The 20368-nt window shown below is 36.3% G+C and overlaps 1 long non-coding RNA gene across 1 annotated transcript in view; it reads left to right on the forward strand.

The window, feature by feature from the left end:
* Positions 1 to 233: 233 nt before the first annotated feature.
* LOC144334806 (uncharacterized) overlaps positions 234 to 20368 on the forward strand; it is a 32351-nt gene continuing 12216 nt past the window's right edge. Inside the window, exons 1-2 of the long non-coding RNA XR_013405045.1 lie at positions 234 to 439; positions 2925 to 3009. This is a non-coding gene — a long non-coding RNA (uncharacterized LOC144334806). The remainder of the gene's footprint in view (positions 440 to 2924; positions 3010 to 20368) is intronic.

Raw genomic sequence — 20368 nt, forward strand, 5'->3', positions numbered from 1 at the left:
AATGCTGCTCTTTATGCACTAAAAAGGTTTATGGAGATGTTTGCATACGCATATCAAGGCACAGCACTTTTCCTTAAACTTACTCATGTCACAGAGATCTTTATTCATATGTCTTACTGCTGACTTTCTCCCTACAATGATCCTACTATCCTGCCACTTCCTTTTCTTTAAGATGGTAAAGATAATTATCAATAAATACTAAGGGAACTCAGAGACCCTTGCCAGCGTGGGTCCTGGGTATGCTGAGTGCCAGTCCCCTGGGCCCACTTTTTCTTTCTCTATGCTTTGTGTCTCATTTCTTTCCTCAAGTCTCCATTCCACCTAACGAGAAACGTCCACAGGTGTGGAGGGGCAGGCCACTCCTTCAATGATCTTATATATTTGGCTATTGAGAATGAAGGACACATATTGGAAAAGGGATATTTATGAACTGCTGTCTGTAAGTTGATGTTTTAGCCTTTCTAACATGATATACCTGTATGTGTGTATATGCATGTGTATGTGTATATTTCTGTGTGTGTATACATATATTTACATGTATATATTTTTCTTCAGCTGATGAGAGAGAGATATATATATTTGTCAGATGAATGTATATATGTATATATTTCATCACATAAAGAAAAAATACCAGGAGTATTACTTTATACACAATAGATGAGGCATGTAATTAATTTGCCAAATCTGTAACAAGGAAATTGATAAATGCATAGTTTTATCAACTCCTAGCTTGGCATTCAGAATAACTTAAATATTAGCCCTAAATATTTGGTCAAGTCTTCCTACTTTGAGATAGAGGGCATAATTTGCAGTTGTCTAATAAATACGAGCTTTATATCTACTTCTTTAGCTTTATATATGGAAACATCCTGTTACCGAGAATGAACAATCTATAGCACTCAAGATCTGCAACAGTTTTTGAATTATCAAGGAAATAAAAAAATATTTACACCTTAGTCTGCATCAGAATTCATGTATTGTTACATTGAAAGACAAGTTACAGTGGAACAAAATTTCACATTGTTACTGCTAAGTATTATAATTGCTTTTAATTTTGGAGTTTTTGTAAATGATAATGAAAAATAAAATAATCATGAATATTTTATTCATTAAACTGTTGTATGCTCTCTTTTACACATAGCATACTTAAATATAATTATATATTTTTAAAAACTGGGTTTGTAAACTAGATACTGGTTTTGGCTTGCTTTCTTTTCATTTAATACATAATGAGAATTTTTTTATAAAGTAGATACTGGTTTTGGCTTGCTTTCTTTTCATTTAATACATAGTGAGAATTTTCCATGTATGGAATAGCATGATATGAAACAAAACTGTCTGGATTCTATTCAAATGGGTGGAGTGATTAAAGTTAAAAAGTACTTTATTATTAGATACTTAGCTTTTAAGATACATTCTCAGGCCAGGGTTGCAGTGATGGTCTGATGGATTTTGGGGGCCCAAATCTTTAGTCACTATTTTTTAAAAGAAATTATTTTATACTCTGTTTCCTGGGTTTCCTGAGATGGTTGTAACAAATTACCACACACTGGGTGGCTTAAACCAATAAGAATTTATTCTCTTACAGTTCTGTTGTCCAGAAGTCCTAAATTAAGGTGTTGCCAAGGCCATGTTTCTTCTGAAGGCTCTAGGGGAAGATCTGCTTTTACCCTTCCAGCTTTTGGTGACTGTTGTGTTTCTTGATTTCTAGACTTCTGACAGCATCACACCAATCTCCACCTTCATAGTCACATTGTCTCCTTATCTTCTCTGAGTCTAATCTCCTTCTTCCTTTTTCTTATAAGGATTATTGTAGCTGGATTTAGGACCAGATAATCCAGGATTACTTCTTCATCTGAAGATCCTTAGTGTAATTGTATCTTTTAGGGCATAAAGGGAGTGAGAGCAAGAGAGTGAGACAGGCATTCTTATCACAAGATAAGCAATGGGGTAGGGTATTTTATCAGGCTTCAGTATGGTCTGAAAACAATCTCACCTGAGACTAACCACTTTTGGTTCTCATATTCTGCTGATTGACAGCTGTCTGATTTGGTTTCCCAGACAGTTCAGTGGCAGGAAAGGAGAGTTTTGGATGATAGACAGTAGCTTTAGTTTCTGAAAATGGATATATCATTCTACTGAGTGATAAAATTGTCTCTTTGGGTGATTTAGGTGAAAATTGGCTTGTTACTGAGTTTCTAGTCCTTTTAGATGTGTAAGAAAATGCATGTTGTATATTTGGGACACTAAAGACTCATCATATTTGGTTACTGATGATGTTCTTAGACACCTACTCCTGGATAATATTTATGTTTGTGGTAGATTTATGAAAATTCTACCCCCTTCTGGTATTCATACTTTTTTGTAATGTAACTCTGCAGCTCCTCACATCAAGAGGTAGAGTATATTTTCTCATTCTTGGACCTGTACTTGTCTTGTGACTTATCTTGGGTAACAGAATGTGGTTGAAGTGACAGTAAGCCAGTTTCTTTTATGTTTCCATTCTTGATCTTGGAATCTAGACACTACCATAAGTCCAGGATTTTCTTCTAGAAAGATGAGCATCATAAGGAGCAGTGCTGTCTTCCCAGGCAAGGCTTTCCTAGACTGACTTTCCTACAGCCAGCCTTCCAGCTGACCATGGATGCATGCATGAGCTGGGTCCGCATAGGAGTGTCCAGTGGACCCATAGAGATATGACAGCATGATAAATTATAATGGTTATTCTTTTAAGTCTCCAGATTTTAGCAATTATAAATGTTTCATAAACATTCATATGCAGGTTTTTGCGCAGGCATGTTTTCAACTCCCTTTGGTAAATACCAAGAAGTGCAATTGCCGAATCATATGGTAAGAACATATTTAATTTTGCAAGAAATCACCAAACTGTTTGCCATAATGGCTGTACCATTTTGTATTCCCAGCAGCAATGAATGAGACTTCCTGCTGCTCCACATCCTCGTCAGCATTTGGTGTTGTCTGTGTTTTGGATGTTGACCATTCTAATAGGTGGGTAGTAAGGTCTTATTGTCATTTTAATTTGCATTTCCCTGAAGACATATAGTGTGGAACATTCTTATCAGCTTATTTCCCATTTGCATATTTTCTTTGGTGACATGTCTGTTAAAGTCTTTGGCCCATTTTTAAATTGGGTTGTTTGTGTTTTTATTATTAATTTTTCAGAGTTATTTGTATATAACAGTCACTTATCTGATGTGTCTTTTGTAAATATTTTCTCCCAGGCTTGTCTTCTCATTCTCTTGATGAACACTTACCCTGGGGATGCAAGTTTAAGAATGCTATCAATTAAAGATATAAAATATTAATGGTACAGCATATTCTTTTCCTTTGCTAAACATATTTTAATAAGAGTATAATATCCAACTGGAGTACATATTGACAGAACTATATATGAGAGTACTTTTTACAGAGATAAAATTGTCTTGTATAAAAAATCCCCTCCGGGACTAACACTCTTGACCACTGTTGGGTGTAAAATTCTCAAAATATCAAGCTGTATTTTGGAAAGTCTTGCAGTAGGAAAAACACATCATTGCAACTGATGCCTCCTTTGAGAGAAGTTTAGTATATCCTTTTAAATTCAGGGGTTCTCACACAGTAGATTGCAATCTATTTAAATATTGAATTTTACTTTTAGATTTGTAAGTGCCTTTCTGTAGCTATACCTCATGTTCATCTCTACATCTTAGGCTGGATCCCCAGGTCTGGGAGGCAGGGGTATAATATCATGTAGTGCCCTTTCCCAATTCACTGAACATGTGCTCAGTGACTCTGCTTCCCCTCACTGCTTAAATCCCACACATTCAGGAAAATGAAAAGTTGTTTCTTCCCAGCACAGCAAAAGCCCATTCATCTTTAAAGGCTTATCACTAATGTTATCTCCTTCCAAGATTTTCTAAGAGCCCTTCCTAACCTCACAAGTCATGCCCATCTCTTCCCAGTGCTTGCATTGGAATGGATCCTCCCTTTTCCTGGGTCCATATTGCAGATTTTCAGTTTCTCTATTTTAGCACCTGACTCAACCTGCTCTACACTCTGGGTCTGTGTGAGGGAAGTTGCATTTTGAAAGGAGGACAGCATGGCTATCATTTAAAAAAATGCTGCGGCCCTTGGACAGAGCAAAAAAACGCAGAGTTATCTCAGAGCTGTCACTCCCCTCAGATGTCTAGTCCTCAGCTTTGCAGGTGCAAGAGATCCATGATGTCAGAATCCCATGAGGGCTTGTTTCTGATAGGTGACTTTGCAGTAACCCAATTGTCATAAAACCACTATATTAATTCATTATTTCTCAATGAAAACTGAGAAAGTCACCTAGAAAGCAGAAAGTCATCTAGATCACAATGTTCTGAGCAATCTTAAGGGCACACTCCTCCCTGAATTAAAGTTCCAAAGACAGTGAGACTACCATCAGCTAACTACTGGCAATGAGTCAAAAACCTTGTTAACAAGTGACACCAGTTGATAATAAATGAATGACCCTTCCTCCACTCTGGGACTGCATCTGACTCAGGGCCACATTCTTTCACTTGTTGGGAGTAGTTTATTTTCTCTAGGGCAGTACTGGGGAGGGGATATTACTAAATTCTACCTCAGTTGATCTTATTTTCTCATGGCTCCATACTAAATGAGTGCTTTCTGTTAATTTCTTTATTCTTTAGATAGTTTTTCTTTTGCTAAGTGATAGGGTTAGGCTTTGTGTCCCCATTCAAATCTCATCTTGAATTGTAATCCCCAGGTGTTTAGGGAGAGACCTGGTGGGAAGTGACTGGCTTATGGGGGCATTTTCCCCCATGCTGTTCTCGTGATAGTGAGTGAACTCTCATGAGATCTGATTGTTTTATAAATGGTTGTTTTTCCTGCGCTGACATATGCAGTCTTGGCTGCTGCCATGTCAAACATGCCTGCTTCACCTTCTGCCATGTTTGTAAGTTTCCTGAGGCCTCCCCAGGCATATGGAACTGTGAGTCAAAACTTTTTCCTTTATACATTGCCCAGTCTTGGGTATTTCTTTATAGCAGGGTGAAAATGGACTATTACACTAATTTAAAAACATTATATTAAACTATAGGAAGAAGAGGAAAAATGGATTTTAAGTGTTCCTTTGTTAATTCTGAGAGTATCTCACCCTAAACCCTTTGCAAAAATCACACACATAGATTTTCCACTAATCGCATTATAAATTCCATAGGAAAGATTGCATTTTAAGCATCATCTTTGCATTGACACATACATTTAGCAAAATGACTTACATACGATAGGAACCCAAAATTTAACTTAAGAACTTTTTATTTGACCTATCTCTGAGCGAAAATAATGGATTGCTAAATGAAAACCAAACAAATTAGAAGTCATCATATCCAGAATTCTGTCATTTCCAAAAATATAATCATTGTATTTCTGCTTTTGGTTATTGTCTATTTGGATAACTATTTTGCAAAATTAAATGAAAAATATAGGTATAATTGTATACTCTTGGTTTTGCTTTTTTCCATTCAATTATGTCAAAATGTTTTTAAACTGTGATAAATTTTTATAATCGTAATGGTTGCATAATATTCCATGGGGTGGAAATGCCATAATTTACATAACTATTCTTATATTATTAGACATTAAAATTGTTTCCAGCTTTCATTAATGTAATGAACACTGCAATGGATATCTTACTATTCATAGAGTTTTATTTTTAGGTTATTACTTTGGGATATATATGAAAAAGTAAATTTCTGTGCAATCACACTACGAAAGATTTAGGAAAGTAGTTGAAAATGACTTGAGAACTGGTTTCTCACAGTGAGAAGTTGTATGTGTAGGCCCTGGCAGTGCAGGAAGAAATAGAAGCTGGTAGCAGATAGACTGTTGACAGGATCCTCTCTTAGCTTAAGAGCATAGTATAAAATGCAGTGAGGTCTATGACCTAGCTGGTTCCTGGTTCTATGAAGATGATATATGACCACCAAACTTCAGTCTTGCTTGTGTGAAAAACTCCAAAGATAAGAAATCTGCATAGACTCACTCACTTGTATAATCAACTGATAATTAGTCTTTGCACCGTTGTTTGCTGGGTTGAAAGTGAATCAAGGTGAATATGTTTTGAATGAGGCCAAGCCATTTTTTTTTTCCAACAGTCATGGATGTGGAGCAGGATGTGTAACAGGCCCAGCTCAGGGTGCCATTATGTGACAATGTGAGGACTGTGACAGCATTTGGAGAGGATCTTAGTGATATCTATATGCTATATTCAACCACAACTACCATTCCTACAAGGTCCCTGAGTAGAAGAGAGAGACGTACAAAGATGCAAAGAAGGGCAACACATTACTGGGGATTTGGCTCTAAACCCCATCACAGTGCTGGTAATCCAGGCTGAGGTTTCCCTGACCCAAACTTCAAAAGAAATCTTGGAGCTACTGTTCCAGTATGAACAGACTTGAAGCCCTATTTGTTACTGTTAAAGCCAGATGTGATTAAAAAATAAATCAAGGTGTGCCGGTGCATGTGGCATTTTTCTCTATCTCTCTCCCTTTGAAAAATAAAACATTAACCATACTAATCTTCAGAGTTACACAGCATCTCTCTCTCTCTCTCTCTCTATATATATATATGTACATATATCTATATCTGTATCTCCATGGGTGTGGTATATTTCTGCAAAGCAACTTCAGCAAATAAATCTGCCTATTTGGAAAATGGTTGTGTGTGTATGTGTGTGTGTGTGTGTGTGTATATATAGAGAGAGTGAGAGAGAGAAAGAGAGAGATCTGTATCTATATAGCGATATATATAAAATGAATTATAATGAACTTGCTGTTTTAATATCAACCCCTTTATTTAATAGCTTGTAGACTTTTTTCTTTCTCAATTCTAGTCTATGAGGCTGTACATTATCCTTCCAAGGGTTTCAAAATATTCTATTGAGAACTATGCTGATACATTTCTTTTGATTTATTTTGTTTCCCTAGAGTAATTCCTCAGAAAATGTTTTCAAAGAGTGGAGTGAATGCTATATTTCATGAATTCTGATGTGTCTGAATGCCTTTCTTTTGCCACGCACATGGATAAAATTTGTCTGGGTATAACTCCATGGCCACAATCCTTTTTTATCCAGAACGATGTGACATTGCTTTATTATTTTCTAGCATTAATCTTGCAGATGAGAAATGTAAAGACAGATTAATTCTCTTTCATTTGAAGACAACCTATTTCATTTTTCTTTATGGGAGCTTATGGGATTTCTTTTGTCATTGCAATTCAGAAATTTCCCTAGGATATGTCTAAATATGTACCTTCTATCAATATTTATGTTCTGCATTCAGAGGGGCCCTTTCTTCCTGAAGAGCCAAGCTCAGACATATTTCCTTTAATTATTTTATTTCTTATTGTCTCTACTTCACATAGTTTGCCTTCTCATTCTGGAGATACTTTTAGGAGCATGGGCAGGGCTCTTGCTCCGGTGTTATGAAAGTCATTTCTATGTTCTGTTAGTGGTCATTTTAACCTCAGATGCGTCCTAGCCTCTCAGTTAACAGAGCTTCCAATCCCACAGAGAGTTAAAAAGAACCTTAAAAATATCATTATGTCAAGTAGCAAGAATTTTTTAGAAGAATTTTTAATGTACTATTTTATTATTTCATTAAATATGAGTTAAAAACAGTGATTTAACGTAACTGATAACTTCTTTCCCTTTTGGTTTAATCAGGTGATTATTATTTTAATCAGTTATACCTAGGATGTGCAGCTTCATGAACCATCTCCATGGGTGTGGCATATTTCTGCAAAGTAACTTCAGCAAATAAAACTGCCTACTTGGAAAATGGTTGTATATCTAACACCTTCTAGTGATCAGATCACGCTGATTTTCTACATTAATATAATAATTTATATGTATGTCTATTTCAGAGAAGCAAGCATTATATCTTCTTAGATAAGTATCTCTTTGAGACTTTTTTGCTTTTGCTATTAGAAAAGAACACATTTATACATAGTCTGCATGGTAGTACCATTCAGGTCGTTTCCATGTACCTTAGATCAGTAATTCTCAACACTGTGCATTAGACTGTCGGGAGCACTTTTAAAAGTACCATTGCTCATGCCACATCCCAGAACAATTAAACTTGTGAATCTGGGGCCTGGGCTTTAGTAATTTTTAAAAGTTCCTCAGATTATTTTATTGCATATGTGAGTTTAGAACTACTGTCTTGGTGAAACAGGAAGAGGAATGATTCTACATTTGTGTGTCTGATTATTATTTGGTCTTGTGCATGGAACTGTTATGGTGGCTGTATACTGCAGAAAGGACATGAGGATAAGATCAGCAATGCTCTGTGCTATAGATCAAGCCAGTTCCAAAGGTTTGCGGCAGCCATGCAGAGCTATGCAGTGCAATGTAAAGCCATGCAGATACATTCAGAGCAATGGCCATGCACAGTTGTCAGACTGTGTACTTGGATGCAAGTCTATCACTCAGGTAATATGGCACATTGGTATTCAAAGATTATGTTTAGTATTTATTCACATATAAAAAATATTTTGTTCTAGGAAACAAATATGAAACACAATTTGAACTGTTACTTCCAAAAAAATCATTGTAAGTATAAACTCTAAAATCTCACAGCATAGTTTACTCATGCAATGAGTTTCTGCACTTAAAAAATTTCAAGTCTAAGTTGATATGAGGACTACATAATACAGTTTTCTTTGAAAATATCTCATATTATATAACTTCATAAAGTCACTGATATGACAATGACTGATTTTATATTATAAACGTTTCTAAAGAAATATGTTCAGATGATCCTTCATGTTGATAAGGCAATACATTTTGACAATTCTCCAAATAAGATCACATTTCAACTATTTATTACGTGGTATAATATGAAATAGAAGCAACATATATATAATTCTCCTCTACTCTTTCCTCTCTCCCACCTTCTTTCCTCTTCCTTGTCTTCCCAGAAAGGTTAGATGATAGAAGTAAATGAGAAAATACTAATTTGAAATCTGCAGACTTGATGTCTCAAGTATCAACTTGTTGTCTTAGTAGTTAAAAGTTTCAAAGAATTGAAATATTTAGTTATTCTGGGGTGTCTAGGAAAATATCTTATCAATGGGAATATATGTACACCTGGCTTGGAGTTGTTCATGCTGCTCATAGCATTACTGCTACTACTGTAACAGCTTCCACTCCTCCTCCTTCACTATTACTACAGGTAATAATAATAATAATGGAAATAGCAAAAATGTATGTTGTACTTACTATTTGCAAGTCATTACTCCAAGCAGTTCACTCTCTTACTCATCAGAACAACCCTGTGTAGATGGGAACTATTCTTATCCTCATTTTACATATAAGGAAACAGACACAGGGAGGTTAATGACTGCAAATGTTGAGTGCAGGAGTTAGGATTCAAAACTGTGTTTTCACTACTATATGCTACATTTAATTTATAATTAAGTCCATAACTATACTTAGAAATATAAAATGAGATTTAAAGATCTTGAAAAACAGAGTGGAAAAATGTGCTTAGGACAAGGAACTTCAACCAAAATAAATGAAAGAATGACTGCCCTGAGTTGTATTGGTTTGAATTTTCAGATTGCAGCTGAATTTAATATTAGAACCTAGGTAGCAGGATAATGAAACACTGCATTTGTTGAACTATAGAATGTAATAAAATAAAACTGGCTATTTATGTAAACCAATTTTTACTTCCAAAGCAATATCTTCAGGCTTGTTAATTGCAATTATATTATTATGTTCAGTATTGTAATTTTTTGATGAAAATGGTGGAAATTCAAGAGAGTGAACAATTTTTTCTTTGCCAAAATAGTCCCCTTTTTCTGTCATAAAATTTCCCATTATTTGTTTTTAATCCACAGGCACTGAAGTGGCTGCCATCCATTTTTATTATTCAGTTGATCTTACTTGAGGTAGCATTATTTACTTCGCATCTTTGCTGTTGTGCATTTATTTATTTAATTTATGAAATATGACAATCATTAAAAAGATACCTGATGAGTTAATTGTTAACGTTTGAAAAAATTATAAATAAACATCTGTGTAACCCCTACCAAGGTTGAGGAAAGGATGATTCCCAATACAATTGTAACCCCTTCCAGGCTGTTTTCTAGTTGCTCCTTACCCTTGTTTCCTGCTTCTCATGGATAGACACTATTTGGAATCTTATGTCTACCACACTCCTGCCTTTCTAGAGCAATACATACACATATATACAATATAAACATTATAGTGTTAATTTTTGTTATCTATAAAATTCAGATAGTTGTATCATACTACATGAATTATTCTGCAACTGGTCTTTTCCAATCAACCACATGTTTTTAAAGATGTTTCTATGTTCACACGTATAAAACTAGTGTACTAATTCTCACTCCCCTATGATGCTTTATTGTGTGAAGATATCAAATTAATTTACTCATTTTTTTCATATTTAGGTTTATTTATTATTTTTAATTTAATTTCACTTCAAGTTTTTCTAGAAACAGCATCTCACTCTGTCACCTGGGCTGGAGTACAGTGGTATGATCCTAGCTTGCTGCAGCCTCCAACTCCTGGGCTTAAGAGATCCTTCTGACCAAACTCCCCTATAATTGGGACTACAGGCACGTGCCATCATGCTTGACTAATTTTTAAATTTGTTTTGTAGAGACAGAGTCTGGCTATGTTGTCCAGGTGTGTGTTGAACTCCTGGCCTCAAGTGATCCTTCCCACGGGTCCTCCTAAAGAGCTGGGATTACAGGCATGAAACCCCTTTCCCCTTCCTTCTTTTCATTATTACGTGCCTTTTTTCCAGTTTTTCTGTGTCAAAAATGAGGCTGTTATGAATTTTCTTATATATATTTTCTGCTGTTCCTCTTAAGTAATTTCTAAGGGTGCAATTGATGGGTAATAGCATAAGTACATTTTGAGCTTTGCAAGATAACACCAAATTGCTTAACAGAATCATTGAAACAGTGAGCATTCCCACGGTGATTAAGAATTACACAAATTAAAAAAAAAAAAGAATTATGCGAATTTTACATTTTCACCAATATGTGGCACTATCTGAATTTTAATCTTTGTCAATCTACTCAAAATAAAAGTTTACTCCACTACGATTTTAATTTGCTTTCTCAGGTATTAATACTATCTTTATTGCTAATTTGTGTTTCCTCCTCTTTGAAAGATGCTTTCTTATCTTTTGAATCTTTTTCTGTTGCCCTTTCTTACTACTTTTAAGGATTTAAAAAAAAGAAATGCTAGAAATATAATATTTCTCCATGATAAGAATTTTAAATATTTTCCCAGTTTTGCCTTATTTTCACTTCTTCTATGCTGTTATTTCATGAAGAGAAATCAATTTTATTATAGTTAAATTGATCGGTTTATGGTTTTTAATTTTATGCCATGTTAATACGTCTAATTAAAAAACATAATACATGTTCAGTACTCAAAACATGGAAAATTAACAAAAGCACAAAGAAAGAAGAAAAAAAAAGAAGGAAGTCAGAGAAAATAAAGGTTTTAACTTTATTATAATAAACAGGAAGCTTTAGTATGTTTTCATAGATTTACTGGTGTTTACACTCTTTATTAATTTCCCATTAAGGTCTTTGGTACACTTTATATTGAACAGTTAAAGATTTTTGTAAATTATTTATCTGAATTCTATATATATTCAAGCTATGTGACTTTTGCCTATCAAATTTAAATCATGTTTTCCTATTTGTTTAATTCTGTGGTGGTTTATAATATAAAGATTTAAACTGTCAGAATTCAAATTGTAAATCTATGAATCACTTTTGTTGTGACAGCTTTTTCAAATTTATAAGGTCCTATGATGTCTGGAGATTGGTTAAAAATTGTTTATCCTTTATTCTACACTACACTGTAGATCAACACACACGCATACATACACACACACACACATGCACACACACTCTCTTTTATAGTGATTGGAATTTTATTGTATTATATTATTTAACTTGAAATTTGGCCCTAAAAATATGTATTGAATAATCTGCAACATCTGCCAAGATTATTATTTTTCTCTTTTCTTTTCTTTTTTTTATTATTATACTTTAAGTTCTAGGATACATGTGCACAACATGCAGGTTTGTTACATATGTATACATGTGCCATGTTGGTGTGCTGCACCCATTAACTCATCATTTACATTAGGTATATCTCCTAAGGCTATCCCTCCGCCCACCTGCTACCCCCAACAGGCCCTGGTGTATAATGTTCCCCATCCTGTGTCCAAGTGTTCTCATTGTTCAATTCTCACCTGAGTGAGAACATGCAGTGCTTGGTTTTCTGTCCTTGCGATAGTTTGCTGAGAATGATGGTTTCCAGCTTCATCCATGTCCCTACAAAGGACATGAACTCATCCTTTTTTATGGCTACATAGTATTCCATGGTATATATGTGCCACATTTTCTTAATCCAGTCTATCATTGATGGACATTTGGGTTGGTTCCAAGTCTTTGCTATTGTGAATAGTGCCACAATAAATATATGTGTGCATGTGTCTTTATAGCAGCATGATTTATAATCCTTTGGGTATATACCCAGTAATGGGATAGCTGGGTCAAATGGTATTTCTAGTTCTAGATCCTTGAGAAATTGCCACACTGTCTTCCACAATGGTTGAACTAGTTTATAGTCCCACCAATAGTGTAAAAGTGTTCCTGTTTCTCCACATCCTCTCCAGCACCTGTTGTTTCCTGACTTTTTAATGATTGCTATTCTAACTGGTGTGAGATGGTATCTCATTGTGGTTTTGATTTGCATTTCTCTGATGACCAGTGATGATGAGCATTTTTTCATGTATCTGTTGGCTGCATAAATGTCTTCTTTTGGAAAGTGTCTGTTCATATCCTTTGCCCACTTTTTGATGGGGTTGTTTGATTTTTTCTTGTAAATTTGTTTAAGTTCTTTGTAGAAGATTATGGATATTAGCCCTTTGTCAGAAGGATCGATTGCAAAAATTCTCTCCCATTCTGTAGGTTGCCTGTTCACTCTGATGGTAGTTTCTTTTGCCATGCAAAAGCTCTTTAGTTTAATTAGATCCCATTTGTCTATTTTGGCTTTTGTTGCCATTGCTTTTTGTGTTTTAGTCATGAAGTCCCTGCCCATGCTTATGTCCTGAATGCTATTGCCTAGGTTTTCTTCTAGGGTTTTTATGGTTTTAGTTCTAACATTTAAGTCTTTTATCTACCTTGAATTAATTTTTGTATAAGGTGTAAGGGAGGGATCCAGTTTCAGCTTTCTACATATGGCTAGCCAGTTTTCCCAGAACCGTTTATTAAATAGGGAATCTTTTCCCCATTGCTTGTTTTTGTCAGGTTTGTCAAAGATTAGATGGTTGTAGATGTGTGGTGTTATTTCTGAGGGCTCTGTTCTGTTCCATTGGTCTATATCTCTGCTTTGGTACCAGTACCATGTTGTTTTGGTTACTGTAGCCTTGTAGTATAGTTTGAAGTCAGGTAGCGTGATGCCTCCAGCTTTGTTCTTTTGGCTTAGGATTGTCTTGGCGATGCGGGCTCTTTTTTGATTCCATATGAACTTTAAAGTAGTTTTTTCCAATTCTGTGAAGAAAGTCATTGGTAGCTTGATGGGGATGGCATTGAATCTATGAATTACCTTGGGCAGCATGGCCATTTTCATGATATTGATTCTTCCTATCCAAGAGCATGGAATGTTCTTCCATTTGTTTGTGTCCTCTTTTATTTTGTTGAGCGGTGGTTTATAGTTCTCCTTGAAGAGGTCCTTCACATCCCTTGTAAGTTGTATTCCTAGGTATTTTATTCTCTTTGTAGCAGTTGTGAATGGGAGTTCACTCATGATTTGGCTCTCTGTTTGTCTGTTCTTGGTGTATAGGAATGCTTGTGATTTTTGCACATTGATTTTGTATCCTGAGACTTTGCTGAAGTTGCTTATCAGCTTAAGGAGATTTGGGGCTGAGATGATGGGGTTTTCTAAATATACACTCATGTCATCTGCAAACAGGGACAATTTGACTTCCTCTTTTCCTAACTGAATACCCTTTATTTCTTTCTCCTGCCTGACTGCCCTGGCCAGAACTTCCAACACTATGTTGAATAGGAGGGGTGAGAGAGGGCATCCCTGTCTTGTGCCAGTTTTCAAAGGGAATGCTTCCAGTTTTTGCCCATTCAGTATGATATTGGCTGTGGGTTTGTTATAAATAGCTCTTATTATTTTGAGATACATCCCGTCAATACCTAGTTTATTGAGAGTTTTGAGCATGAAGGGCTGTTGAATTTTGTCGAAGGCCTTTTCTGCATCTATTGAGATAATCATGTGGCTTTTGTCTTTGGTTTGGTTTATATGATGGATTACGTTTATCAATTTGCATATGTTGAACCAGCCTTGCATCCCAGGGATGAAACCAACTTGATTGTGGTGGATAAGACTTGTTGATGTGCTGCTGGATTCAGTTTGCCAGTATTTTACTGAGAATTTTTGCATCAATGTTCATCAGGGATATTGGTCTAAAATTCTTTTTTGGTTGTGTCTCTGCCAGGCTTTGGTATCAGGATGATGCTGTCCTCATAAAATGAGTTAGGGAGGATTCCCTCTTTTCTATTGATTGAAAGAGTTTCAGAAGGAATGGTACCAGCTCCTCTTTGTACCTCTGGTAGAGTTTGACTGTGAATCCTTCTGGTCCTGGATGTTTTTTGGTTGGTAGGCTATTAATTATTGCCTCAATTTCAGAGCCTGTTATTGGTCTACTCAGGGATTCAACTTCTTCCTGGTTTAGTCTTGGGAGGTTGTATGTGTACAGGAATTTATCCATTTCTTCTAGATTTTCTGGTTTATTTGTGTAGAGGTGTTATAGTATTCTCTGATGATAGTTTGTATTTCTGTGGGATTGGTGGTGATATCCCCTTTATCATTTTTTATTGTGTCTATTTGATTCTTCTCTCTTTTCTTTTTTATTAGTCTTGCTAGCAGTCTAATCAATTTTGTTGATCTTTTCAAAAAACCAGCTCCTGGATTCATTGATTTTTTGAAGGTTTTTTTTGTGTCTCTGTCTCCTTCAGTTCTGCTCTGATCTTAGCTATTTCTTGCCTTCTGTTAGCTTTTGAATGTGTTTGCTCTTGCTTCTCTAGTTCTTTTAGTTGTGATGTTAGGTGTGAATTTTAGTTCTTTCCTGCTTTCTCTTGTGGGCATTTAGTGTTATAAATTTCCCTCTACACACTGCTTTAAATGTGTCCCAGATATTCTGGTATGTTGTGTCTTTGTTCTCATTGGTTTCAAAGAACATCTTTATTTCTGCCTTCATTTTGTCATGTACCCAGTAGTCATTCAGGAGCAGGATGTTCAGTTTCCATGTAGTAGAGAGGTTTTGAGTGAGTTTCTTAATCCTGAGTTCTAATTTGATTGCACTGTGGTCTGAGAGACAGTTTGTTATAATTTCTGTTCTTTTACATTTGCTGAGGAGTGCTTTACTTCCAACTATGTGGTCTGTTTTAGAATAAGTGCAATGTGGTGCTGAGAAGAATGTATATTCTGTTGATTTGGGGTGGAGAGTTCTGTATATGTCTATTGGTGCAGAGGTGAATTCAATTCTTGGATATCCTTAACTTTCTGTGTTGTTGATCTGTCTAGTGTTGACAGTGGGGTGTTAACATCTCCCATTATTATTGTGTGGGAGTCTTAGTCTCTTTGTAGGTCTCCCAGGGCTTGCTTTATGAATCTGGGTGCTCCAGATTACATATTGGGTGCATACATGTTTAGGATAGTTAGCTCTTCTTGTTGAATTGATCCCTTTACCATTATGTAATGGCCTTGTCTCTTTTGATATTTGTTGGTTTAAAGCCGGTTTTGTCAGAGACTAGGATTGCAACCCCTGCTTTATTTTGTTTTCCTTTTGCTTGTAGATCTTCCTCCATCGTTTTATTTTGAGCCTATGTGTGTCTCTGCACGTGAGATGGGTCTCCTGAATACAGCACACTGATGGGTCTTGACTCTTTATCCAATTTGCCAGTCTGTGTCTTTTAATTGGAGCATTTAGCCCATTTACATTTAAGGTTAATACTGTTATATGTGATTTTGATCCTGTCATTATGATGTTAGCTGGTTATTTTGTCCCTTAGTTGATGCAGTTTCTTCCTAGCATGGATGGTCTTTACAATTTGGCATGTCTTTGCAGTGGCTGGTACCAGTTGTTCCTTTCCATGTTTAGTGCTTCCTTCAGGAGTTCTTGTAAGGCAGGCCTGGTGGTGACAAAATGTCTCAGCATTTACTTGTCTGTAAAGGATTGTATTTCTCCTTCACTTATGAATCTTAGTTTGGCTGGATATGAAATTCTTGGTTGAAATTCTTTTCTTTAAGAATGTTGAATATCGGCCCCCACTCTCTTCTGGCTTGTAGAGTTTCTGCCGAGAGATCCGCTGTTAGTCTGATGGGCTCCCCTTTGTGGGTAACCCGACCTTTCTCTCTGGCTGCCTTTAACATTTTTGTCCTTCATTTCAACTTTGGTGAATCTGACAATTATGTGTCTTAGAGTTACTCTTCTTGAGGATTATCTTTGTGGTGTTCTCTATATTTCCTGAATTTGAATGCTGGCCTGCCCCACTAGGTTGTGGAAGTTCTCCTGGATAGTATCCTGAAGAGTGTTTTCCAACTTGGTTCCATTCTCCCCGTCACTTTCAGGTATACCAATCAGATGTAGATTTGGTCTTTTCACATAGTCCCATATTTCTTGGAGGCTTTTTTCATTTCTTTTCACTCTTTTTTCTCTAAACTTCTCTTCTCTCTTAATTTCATTCATCTGATCTTCAATCACTGATACCCTTTCTTCCACTTGATCGAATTGGCTACTGAAGCTTGTGTATGCATTACTTAGTACTTGTGCCATGGTTTTCAGCTCCCTCAGGTCAGTTAAGGTCTTTTCTACGCTGTTTATTCTAGTTAGCCATTTGACTAATCTTTTTTCAAGGTTTTTATCTTCTTTGGGATGGGTTCGAACATCCTCCTTTAGCTTGAAGAAGTTTGTTATTACCAATTGTCTGAAGCCTACTTCTGTCAACTCATCAAAGTCATTCTCTGTCCAGCTTTGTTACATTGCTGGTGAGGAGCTGCATTCCTTTGGAGGAGAAGAGGTGCTCTGATTTTAAAATTTTCAACTTTTCTGCTCTGATATCTCCCCATCTTTGTGGTTTTATCTATCTTTGGTCTTTGATGATGGGGATGTACAGATGGGGTTTTGGTATGGATGTCCTTTCTGTTTGTTAGTTTTCCTTCTAACAGTCAGGACCCTCAGCTACAGGTCTGTTGGAGTTTGATGGAGGTCCACTCCAGACCCTGTTTGCCTGGGTATCACCAGTGGAGGCTGCAGAACATCAAATATTGCAGAACGGCAAATATTGCTGCCTGATCCTTCCTCTGGAAGCTTTGTCTCACAGGGGCACCCCACTGTATGAGGTGTCAGTTGGCCCCTACTGGGAGTCAGGGACCCACTTGAGGAAGCAGTTGTCTGTTCTCAGATCTCCAACTCCATGCTGGGAGAAGCACTACTCTCTTCCAAGCTGTCTGACAGGAACATTTAAGTCTGCAGAAGTTTCTGCTGCCTTTTGTTCAGCTATACCCTGCCCCCAGAGGTGGAGTCTACAGAGGCAGACCTCATTGAGCTGCGGTGGGCTCCACCCAGTTCAAGCTTCTTGGCTGCTTTGTTTACTTACTCAAGCCTCAGCAATGGCAGACGCCCCTCCCCCAGTCTCACTGCCACCTTGTAGTTTGACCTCCAACTGCTGTGCTAGCAGTGAGCAAGGCTCTGCGGCATGGGACCTTCTGAGCCAGGTGCGGGATATAATCTCCTGGTGTGCTGTTTGCTAAGACCATTGGAAAAGTGCAGTATTAGGGTGGGAATGTCCTGATTTTCCAGGTACTGTCTGTCATAGCTTCCCTTGGCTAGGAAAGGGATTCCCTGACCCCTTGCACTTCCTGGTTGAGGTGATACCTCACCCTGCTTCGGCTCACATTCTGTGGGCTGTATGCACTGTCCAACAAGCCCCAGTGAGATGAACCTGCTACCTCAGTTGGAAATGCAGAAATCACCCATCTTCTGTGTCACTCATGCTGGGAGCTGTAGACTGGAGCTGTTCCTACTTGGCCATCACAGAACCCCCTCCTCTTTGTTTGTTATTAAATAGAGACAAAGTCTCGCTATGTTGCCCAGGCTGCTCTCAAACTCCTGGGCTCAAGTTGCCTTGGGAGACCCAAGAAGAGCCAATGCTTCAGTTTTAGTTTGAAGGCAGAAAAAAAGCTCAACAGTTGGGCAGGAGGAATTTCATCTTTCTTGTGGTAGGTCAGCCTTTTTGTTATTTTCAAGCCTTCAACTAACTGATTGACCCTCAACTGATTAGCCTTCACATTAGCGAGAGCAATCTGCTTGACTCAGCTCTATTGATTGAACTGTTAATCTCATCCAAAAACAGTCATGGACATGCACAGAGTAATCTTTTACCAAATATCTGGGCACCACATGGCCCAGTCAAGTTGACATATAAAATTAACCATCTCAAGGACTATACCATTTCCTCATTTTGCACCTGCTACAAGAAGGTTACATAAAATTTTATGAATTACTAACATGCTTAGTTTATTTTGATATTTCAAAGTATCATCCCCATGGAACGTTAAAAGTGAAAGAATATTTATAAGATATTTCAAAATCATTAAATTGGTTTGCTGGAAGGAGTTGTTACATCTAAAGCCATTATCTGTCCCTGAATTCTTGGATATTTTGAAGTAAAAGGAAATATAAACTGCAACACAGCAGGTCAGCTATAAGCAATAGGACTGTCAAACACTTCACAAATATATGTTTGGGAACCAGAAGTGCCAAAGAAGTAATGAGAAAACAATCATGTTTCTGCTAGAGAAGTTGACATTTTGAAATCTATATTTCTCCTCAGAGAAGTCTACATGACATCTGTAATGGAAATTGTTCTGAGTGAGGGAGTGAACAAGAATGGAGAAGAAATAAATTATTAAAAACTTTGTCATACTCAATCCCAAGTGAGTGATGCTCAGAGAGATCCAGCTTATATTCATGACTAGAGAATGGATACTTAAAAAATCTAGTACATTTTACATGTTGGTATAATGAATTGTGTATATGTTTTCCCTAAGGAAATTTAATTTAAATACCTTAAATAATAAATTCTCAAAGAATGGTAAATATCAGAATGTTAAAATTTACCTAAGACATCAATCTAATTAAAAAGAAATGCCAGACCCCAATTCACTTAAATTCATTTACTTATTCAGTAATATTTATTTCTACATGAACAGCATTATTTCATGTATCTAAAACATGTCTATCAGAATAAAGAGAGGGAGAAAGAGACAGTGTAGGCATGTGGAAGTGATCTGTATAAGCATATGAAAATATAAATTATTTGCACCAAAGTTTACAATGGCTGTTTTGCTGAGAAACATTAGGGAATCAGAGAGGTTCATTTCACTCCTTAATACTATGTGGAGAAAATGGCAGAATGAACAAGTTTATAGTGATAAATGCTTACATTAAGAGAAAAGAAAGATCTCAAATAAACAGCCTAACTTCACAGTTCAATAAACTAGAATAAGAAGAAACTAAGCCCAAAGTCAGAAGAAGAAATGAAATAATAAAGATTAGAGTAGGAAGAAATGAAACACAGACAAAAAAAGAAAATAAAATTTCAATGAAATTGGGCTTTTTTTTTTGACACACACCATTGGAACAGAATAGAGAAAACAGAAATAAATTCACGTATTTATAGCCAACTGATTTTCAACAAATGCACCAAGAACATACATTGGGGAAAGGATAGTCTCTTCAATAAAAGGTGCTGGAAAAACTAGATATCTGTATGTAGAAGAATAAAACTGGACCCCTATCTCTCACCATATACAAAAGCCAACTCAAAATGGATTAAAACCAAACATGTAAGACCCAAAACTATGAAACTACTAGAAGAAAATATAGGAGAAATTCTTCAGGACATTGGACTGGGCAAAGATTTTATTAATAAGACCTCAAAAGCACTAGCAACAAAAATAAAAGTAGATAAATGGGATTATAGCAAGCTAAAAAGCTGGTGGACAGCAAAGGAAGCAATCAAGAGAGTAAAGAGAAAACCCACAGAATGTTAAGAAAATTTTGCAAACTATTCATTTGACAAGTGAGTAACATCCAGAATATACGTGAACTCAAACAACTCAACAGCAAAAAATCAAATAATCTGATTTTAAAATGTACAAATGATTGGAATAAACATTTCTGGAAAAAAGACATACAAATGACCAACAAGTATATGAAAATGCTCAACATCACTA

Source organism: Macaca mulatta, chromosome 15 (assembly GCF_049350105.2).
Source record: "Macaca mulatta isolate MMU2019108-1 chromosome 15, T2T-MMU8v2.0, whole genome shotgun sequence".
Classification (NCBI taxonomy): domain Eukaryota; kingdom Metazoa; phylum Chordata; class Mammalia; order Primates; family Cercopithecidae; genus Macaca; species Macaca mulatta.